Below are 8,791 nucleotides of genomic sequence, written 5' to 3'. Positions count from 1 at the left end.
AGATGAAAACATATTACTATATAAAACTCAGCTGTAAAGATGGATAGTTCAAGTCTTTAGTGACACTGCTTAGGAAAGTAGAAATTTTAAATTAAAAGTTCTAGAAGACATGGAAAAGGTCAACTAGCCCATTCCCCTGACTCTGTTTATCGCCATAGTGAAACTCTCAAACATTTATGTTTCTCATTTTCTTATGAAGTCAAAATATGAGGCCAAGGTTATTATCATATCTGGTAAAGGCTAGGGATGAAGTTGAGTACAATTAAAAATTTAACAGTGAATATATTCAATACAGCATTTTCGTCACTTTTTTTTTTTTTTTTAATAGACACGATTTTCCACCAGCAGAACCTTAAAATCTGCTAGAGATATGTCAGGGATTACAGTATAGTAAATGATTGGAGAGGTCACACAGATCATCACTGGGGCTCCTGCTTCCCCACTCTAAAAGGAGTAGCTCCACATTTATTTTCCTATAATTCCAGAGTTCAAGAAAGAAGCATTCTGCTATTTAAAGGAGCTTGCAAACAACTGGGTTATTTTCATCTATTTAATAGCAATAACACATTAAAGGAAGTTATAGAAAAAAATTAAAAACATGGAAATGTATTTATGATGTAGTTTAAAATTTTTAAAAATGGTAACAAAGAAGAGTAGACACTATAAGCCCTATTTGAAAATATACTGATATTTATACACAAAAAGAAAAAGATGAATAAAATAAAAAACTAAATCATATTGAGAGCAGAGTATTGAGGAGTAAGACACATTTTATTTTATTATGTTTGTGTCTTAGTATTCTTTAACTTTCTGTTTTGAAATAATTCTAGATTCACAGGAAGTTGCAAAAATAGTACAGAGGTTCTGCATAAACTTTATACCATTTCTCCAATGGCAACATCATTTGCAACATAATTACAGTACACAATTAGAGCCAGAAAATTACCATTGGTACAACTCACAAAACTTATTCAGATTTCTCCAATTTTACATGTACTTATTTGAGGGGATGTATATACGTGGGCAAAGTTCTATGTGATTTCGTCACATGCGTGTAATCGTACAACCACCACAAAAATCAAGATACAAAACAATTTCATCACCACTAAGATCCCCTAATATTATACTTTGATAGTCACCACCCCCAACCCCATCCCTAACCCCTGGTGAACACTAAATCAGTTCTCTATTACCATCTTTGTAATGTAATCATTTCAAGAATGTTATCTACATGGAATCATAACATGGGGCCTTTTGAGATTGTCTCTTTTTTACTCAGCATAATTCTCTTGAGTTCCATCCAAGCTGTGTACCATAGTTTGTTTAGCCATCCATGCAATGAAAAATATTTGGGTTATTTCCAAATCTGTAGTCTTATTACAAATGCTTTTGTGAACATTCATGTATACATTTTTTTGTGTACATATTTTTTCATCTCTCTTGGATTAATTCTCAGAAGCGTGACTTTTGGATCATATGGTAGGTATATTTAGTTTTTAAAGAAATTGCCAAACTATTTTTCAGAGTGGCAGTGCCATTTTACATTTCTACCACCAGTGCATGAGAGATCCAGTTTCTCTGAGTCCTCACCAGCATTTGAGATCGTCATTATTTTTATTTTAGCTCTTCTGGTAGGTGTATAAGGAAATTTCATCATGGCTTTAATTTGCATTTTCCTAATGGCTAACGATGTTGAATATATTTTCATACGCTTAATTGCCATCTGAATATTCTCTTTGGTGAAGTATCTGTTCATATCTTTTCCCCATTTCTAACTGGACTGCTTGCTTTTTTACTGCAAAGTTTTGAGCTTTCTTTATATATTCTATATGAATCTTTTGCCAGATAGTGGTTTCCAAATGGTTTCCCTTGGTCTGTAGCTTATCTTCTTATCCTCTTAAAAAGATTTTTTACTGCACAAAAGTTTTACTTTGATTTTTTTCTCAGTAGTTACCATGTTTGCAATTATATATTTGTTTGTGTAATCATTTAGTTAATTTCTATTTTCTCTCTAGTCTATAAACCCATGAGAGCAGAGCCAGGGTGGCTTTGCTCAACATTGCATACAAAGGGTCGAGTATGGGGCCTGGAATATGGGAGGTATTTGGGAAGTATCTGATGAAGAGAAAGAGAAAGAAAGAAAAGGAAGAAAGGAGAGTAGGGGTGATGGGAATGGAAGAGGGAAGGAGAGAAAGGGAAAGAGGGCAGAATGAAAAAGAATGAAGCATCTATCCCTAGAAATGGTGCCCAGAGAATCACAACATCACCCAACACTATACAAAGCACCTTTTTTTACAGTGCCACACATCATGCGCATTATGGAAATACTCCCCATCTGAGGCCTCAGGCTTAGAGAGGTTTGTCCCCTTTATGGCATTAAGCTCCCAGAGATTCAACTACTAGAATTGTGCTTGTGGCATTTCCAAGCCCTTTATATCATATAATTTTTGGTCGAGACAGAAAGTACAAGACTTGTACCCCTTTACAGCAAACCCAGTGTCCCTGAGACTCTAGAAAGCCAGAAGATGAATAGACGTGTCATGACTTTTTACCAGGAGAGTCATCTTGAGGCCTAAGGGAAGTTCTTATTAGAAAATGTCAGGCAGCATAGAGGTGAAGTGATTTACCGCACATGAAAAAATGCCAAGGAAATCTTCAGACAGGAGCCTTCACAGAGATTATTTAGAATCGGAAGATTAAAAATACATATTCTGAAGGGAAATAATTTTCTAGTATCTGGTAAAATAAATTTTCTATCATACTTTGATAATAGAATAGGTAGCTCACTTTCTGGGAAGATCTGCTATAAACTGCGGTCCTGCATATATGCATGAGGCAGGCGGCCTTGAGAGGGTGAACGCAACATTCCCACTTTGTCTTGATCAGTTTTGGGGACTCTGGGTTGAAAAATTGTATTCATTTTCTGGCCTTATAAATATTGAAATGCAATTTTTAATAGAACCTAAGAGCTCCTTCCTCCTTACCCCTCTCCTATTGGCCTGTATGTTTTACACTAAGTATTATCCCTGGCTTTTTCTGTGAAGACCAGAAAGGAAGTCCTAAAGGGGGTACACAAGTTCACACAAAAGAAGAGCTTTTAGGAAAAGGGAGATGGGTTTAAAGCTTAGAGAATCTTACAAGGACCAGATGGAAACCTAAGTATGCCGCTTTGAGACAGCTGGGGAGAAATTGGGACTAAAAGGACTAAGAGTGAGGCTAAAGAAGCCAGAACAAAATGGGCTGGAGGGAGATAAGCTCTTCACCAGCCTTGTTTGTTTTGTTTTGTTGTAGTAAGACTTTTTATAGAGAAGTTTTAGGTTCACAGCAAAATTGAGCAGATGATTTTTCATATACCCCCTTATACCCCCTGCCCCCACATGCACAGCCTTCCCCATTATCAATATCCCCACCCATCAGAATGGCACATTTGATACGAGCCATGAGTCCATAGCTTACATTGGAGTTCCCTCTTGGTGGTGTGTATTCTATAGGTTTGGACACATGTATATTGATATGTATCCATCATTATGATATCATACAGTGTTTACACTGTCCTAAAAATTCTCTCTACCCTGCCTATTCATCCCTCATACTGCCAATTTCTTTTTAAAATCAAAACTGGAGTCTGAAAGTTGATTCAATTAATCACATAATGAGAGAAAGTAAGTTTTATTTGGTTTGCTTCCTACAGAAATATGTCTACAAGAATTTTTTTTTCTTGGAAGTTGAAAGATAAAGCAATATTATGCCAAACAACTCACTCTTTTATATGTTGAATATTTTTTTTTTTGATTAAATATATACTTGGAAAGGGAAGGTATGTCAAGTGTCTCCTTCTACAATATGGAATTAGGGTGAAATATGTCTTTGCTTTCATCATCTTACCATGCGTTTCATAATTGTTTGCTACTATATCTAAAACCCAAAGTGGATTTCATCCTTTCTCAGCTTATGTTGTAAAACTGAAATATTAAGACTTTGCTGCCAATCGTGTCTTATGTCTTCAGAATTACCCAGAATGTATAATTAAACTTAGGCCATGATATTATGAACTTCCTTCCCTACATTTTATCTGCCATTAGTTTTCATAACTAATTTAACAAAATGAAGCCACTAGAAGCAAGACAAATCATGTCATGTTGCACTGGTTTGGTGAATGACTATTATTCATAGTGTTAATCAAAATTTATTAATCATATTTTAAAACTGATAATTAGCCAAATGGAATGCATTCCTAGTGTCCTGAAATGCAAAGATGTTCAATATAATAAAAACTGTTAGAACAACTTAACCCTGTTAGTCAAGAGAAAAATGCTTATTTTAAATAGATGACAAAAAAATTTTCTACATTCTTTATCTTTTCTGAAAAAACATTGTTATATGTACATGTATATAAATTAGAAACAACAAACACAATGGTAAAAAAAAAACCCCTACAATCCTTCAAATTACATACAGTAGAATCAGTTTAGGTTTTGCTTAACACAAATTGAACATTAATTTTGACATGCTGACAAATGTAATTAGAAAACAAAAATGAAATAAGAGATATTAACAATGGAAAGAAAGGAGCAAAATATTGTTACTTTCTGATAACACTTTTAGGTATCAAAAACCTAAGATTAACAAATGAACAAAAATCAGGAACAATAGAAAGTTTATACTTATAAGGTGAAAGCTTACAAAATAAATATTGAAAAACAAGAAATTGAAAGGAAAGATATCAATTCTCCCTAATTTAATCTCTCAATTCAATATGGTTACTGTATATTTTCCAACAGAATGATGTTACTGAACAAAACAATTCCATATTTTATCTGAGAGAATAAACATGTGAAATAACCACAAAATGTCTGAAAATCAGAGGTAATGGTTAACCCGGGATATGTGAATTTAGTATATTATCAAGTTGTATTAGCAGGAGAAAATTTGATTATACACCAAAGAAAAACAACAATGTCCAATAAATACATGAAAAAATTTAAAACTCAGTACTAATTCAAAAAATATAAATTAAAATAGTTGACAGGAATATAGGTTGATATAATTTTCTAAAGGGTACTTTAACAAAATAACCTAAAGAGTTCAATAACTGGAAAACCTTATAAAAAGCTGCACATAAGAAAAATGCACTGTTTTATCAGCTTGAAGTGGCCCCTGACTCCTATCGAACATGCAACGTTCAGTCAGAAAGGAAGTCATGTTAGTTCTAAATTCCAGTTCTATCCAGCATCTTACCATTTCTTGACATCTTCACTTCTACCACACTGGTCTAGACACCATTATTTCTCACTTGGACTATTGCAATATCCTTTCTCCTAGCTGCTCAATGTATTTCCAAAATTATACACACACAGCCATATTTATTTTCACCACTATAACCAGGAGGATCTTTTTATAGAATAAATCAGAGCATACCATTCCTGCTCTCCATCCTTTGAAGCATCACAACTTACTAAGAGAACAAAAAAATCAAGTATTTATGGTGACCTAAAAGGCCCTCCCAAACTGGTAACCACCCCCCAGCTCATCCAGCTCATAGTCACCTGTTTACTTTTCTTGCTCCAGCCAAATTGGACTTATTGCTACTCCTCAAGCAGGCTGTGCAGCTGCTCACCTCAGACCCTTTGCACTAGCTGTGACTCTGCCTGGAATCTGTATGGTTCCCCCTCAACTCCTTTTAGTCTTTGCTCAAGCGTCACCAGCTCAGTTAGGCCTATCCTGGTCATTCCATTTAAAATGACAACACACCACACCTTCTCCCAGTCCTCCTCATCTTGTTCTGTGTGTATTCTTACATATACTCTTTATTTTATAACTATTTAGTTCACTTAGTTCTAATCAATGTTGATTATAGTCTGTCCCCACTATCGTAGGTTTCACAACAGTAGGGATTTTTGTCTGTTTTGTCCACATAGATCTAAGCCTAGCATACAGGCAGCCACCCAGAAATGTTTGTTGCATACATTTTTGAACAATATTTGCCATAAGCCTTCCTGCCCATTAAGATTTGAGTAGAGCACCAGACAGAATCAAATGGAACTCAAGGCAGCACAGCATCGTCCCACAGTCAGTTTCTGCAGAAACTGGGAAAGACACTAAGAACATTGTTGATGTTTTCGTATTTAGTTTTAGTTGATTGTCTATTATTTCTTCTGAAAGATTCTCTGACTGAATGCAGGTCCACTCAAACTCCTAGCTACAATAATAATAAAAACAACAATAATGATTATAATAATGAATTAGTCTCTTACATTTGTATACAATTCCATAATTTACTAGTATTTGTCTCTTCATTATCCTATTGGATCTTCATGAAGAATCTCTAAGTTAGGTAGGCAACTATTTGCTAGATTAAAATTACTACTTTTTAAACCAATGTCACTCTAATAAATTTAATAAAATTTTAAAAATACTACTTTTTACTGTAAAGGTACTTCTTTTTATTTCTATTATCATTTTAATTTTGGCTCCAATATTAAAAGGGGTCAAATTATACTGATAGAGTATTATTAAGGTAAAAATGGTTGACAATGCTTCAAAAATTTTCCAGAACAATTGGATAAGAATGGAGAGCTTTGTAGTTGTCATTTTTGCCATAGTATTTAGTTTAAAGCCAAGAATTTATATTTGATTTCAAAGCTATTTAAAAGCTCCAAAGAAAATTATTTTTCTGCTTATTTCAAAAGTCCACTTTTTAAAATCAGCCACAAACTCCAAGGAGTTTTACAGAAACTTTAAAGACAATTAAAAGTCTGAGAGCACTCAACTTATAAGCTGGATGTGACTTTGGAGTGGCTGCTTCAGGGACCACAGTGAGGATGGAAGTAGAGAGGGAGGGAGCAGAGCTTTTTATTCTGCTGCCATGAGACCTCCCTTGGCAGATCTGCCATGCCCCAAAGCCAGAGTTCTGAGGCTCTCCCTAAGGATCCCATACAGGCCCAGGTTTTGCAGCCACTTTGTTTTATTTTAAGTGTGTCCTACAACAGGGGAGGATAAAACATTTGCTAAAATTATGAGGCTACTTCTTAAAGAGGACTTTTATGAACTTTCCTTGGCATGGAAAATTAAGTTGAAAGACCAATTTAGTCATTTTTCTTTCTGAGTCTAATGCATTTGTAAAATAATTTCAGGGTTGTGAGTTTATGGTCATGTGAACGGGTCAGCAAAAACATTTGGCTTAAAATGGATTCCGTTATTTTAATCATCCAAATCCTTGAGTTCAATCGGTGCTTTTCATCCTCTTGATCACCATACAGCCTGCTTTCAACCTAGACAAGAGCACCGTGTGTCATGGCCAAAGACATCTTTGCATCAAGATTCAATGCATATTGATGGGAATGTACAAGTTATAAGACATAGCTACTTTTAACATAAAGCCACATTTTCAAATCTATTTATATTTGATGTTTGATAAGAGGAGAGAATGGGGAATTTGGTGATGCTGGATGGAGAAAGTGGAAATGAACTATGATTTCAAGAAACATTTGAAGTGCAAACTTGGGAAGAAATTACCCTTTTTAAGGCTTAATAGGTGAAATGCCAGAGTGTGCAAATGAGTGTGTTTGTGTGTGTGTGTGTGTGTTTTGAGGAGATAGTCAAGGAAAATGGCTAACTCAAAAGAGTTAACTTTGATTAACTTTCAGAATAAACTGATTAATCACAAATGATCTTTCGAGAGTCTCTGAGCAAAATATTTGCCATTAATTACACATACTTAACATTTACTAAAACTCTCAAACTAACTGCATTAATTTTAGAAAAATAAATTAGCTGAATTCCTTCTGAGTGGACTGAATAATGGTCATGCATCTCCCTGCTGCTTACTGGATGCTGGGTGTGACCTGGTTCAACAGGACCCACCCACACTGAGCTGTTGATGCACCTATACCCATTGCCTGGTCATTTTCAGCTTAGACTCTGGTCCAGGTAGGGCACTTTCATGAAATGGAGTTTAAGAGGTCCTCCAAAACTCTAGAAGGTTGATCTAACAGAGACTTCTGTGCATAAAATAAAGGCACAGAGGGCCCCTTCTGTAGAGGGCCAGGCAGAGACTGAAAGATGCAGTTAAGAATAAGTTAAGTAAGCAATCAATATTTCGCAACGCATATTCAAGCCAGACCTCTGAATAAATTAATTAGAATGTCAAGGAAATGCATACGCATGCATGAATCATGAGACAAGGAAGAGGTCATTCCCAACATAGTCTATTATGGAGCCTGAGATGCTTGCAGCACTCAGAAGGACGGAAGAACTCAGATGAGACCACAGTCATGAAACTGAAGTCCCAGAGACCCTACGACCCCTGAATCATGGCCACAGAACCAGATCTCCAAGGAACCAGTTTAAAATCCCTTCCTTAGATCGCTAATGTTCTTTCTGGCTGTCCCTGCATTGTGAAAAATTTAAACAGTACTTTCTGGTTATTAAACACAGTTCTTAAATATGTTAAAATTTAAAAAGGAACAATATCTAAATGAATAGTATAACCTTTCACCTCTACTGCTTTCCCGTAAAACATGTAACCTAGTCTCAATTGATGCACCTGGTTATTTGCCTAATAGCTACAAAAATTCAAGCCGGATGATAAAAATCAAACATTTTTTAGTATTTGCATTTTGGTGGCAGTACGATGAAAAGATTCTGAAGGCTGATGGCTTTTGAGAAAACTTGTTTTCACAGCCTTTGTAATATTACTTCCAAATCTAATAAATTTCATAATAATAAACAACTACTGAGTATGTTTCTCAGCTAATCCTCCAGCAGCCAGGTCAGGTAGGTGATAATATAT

Source organism: Rousettus aegyptiacus, unplaced genomic scaffold (assembly GCF_014176215.1).
Source record: "Rousettus aegyptiacus isolate mRouAeg1 unplaced genomic scaffold, mRouAeg1.p scaffold_m13_p_12, whole genome shotgun sequence".
NCBI classification, from domain to species: domain Eukaryota; kingdom Metazoa; phylum Chordata; class Mammalia; order Chiroptera; family Pteropodidae; genus Rousettus; species Rousettus aegyptiacus.
Note: the sequence above shows the minus strand (reverse complement) of the source record.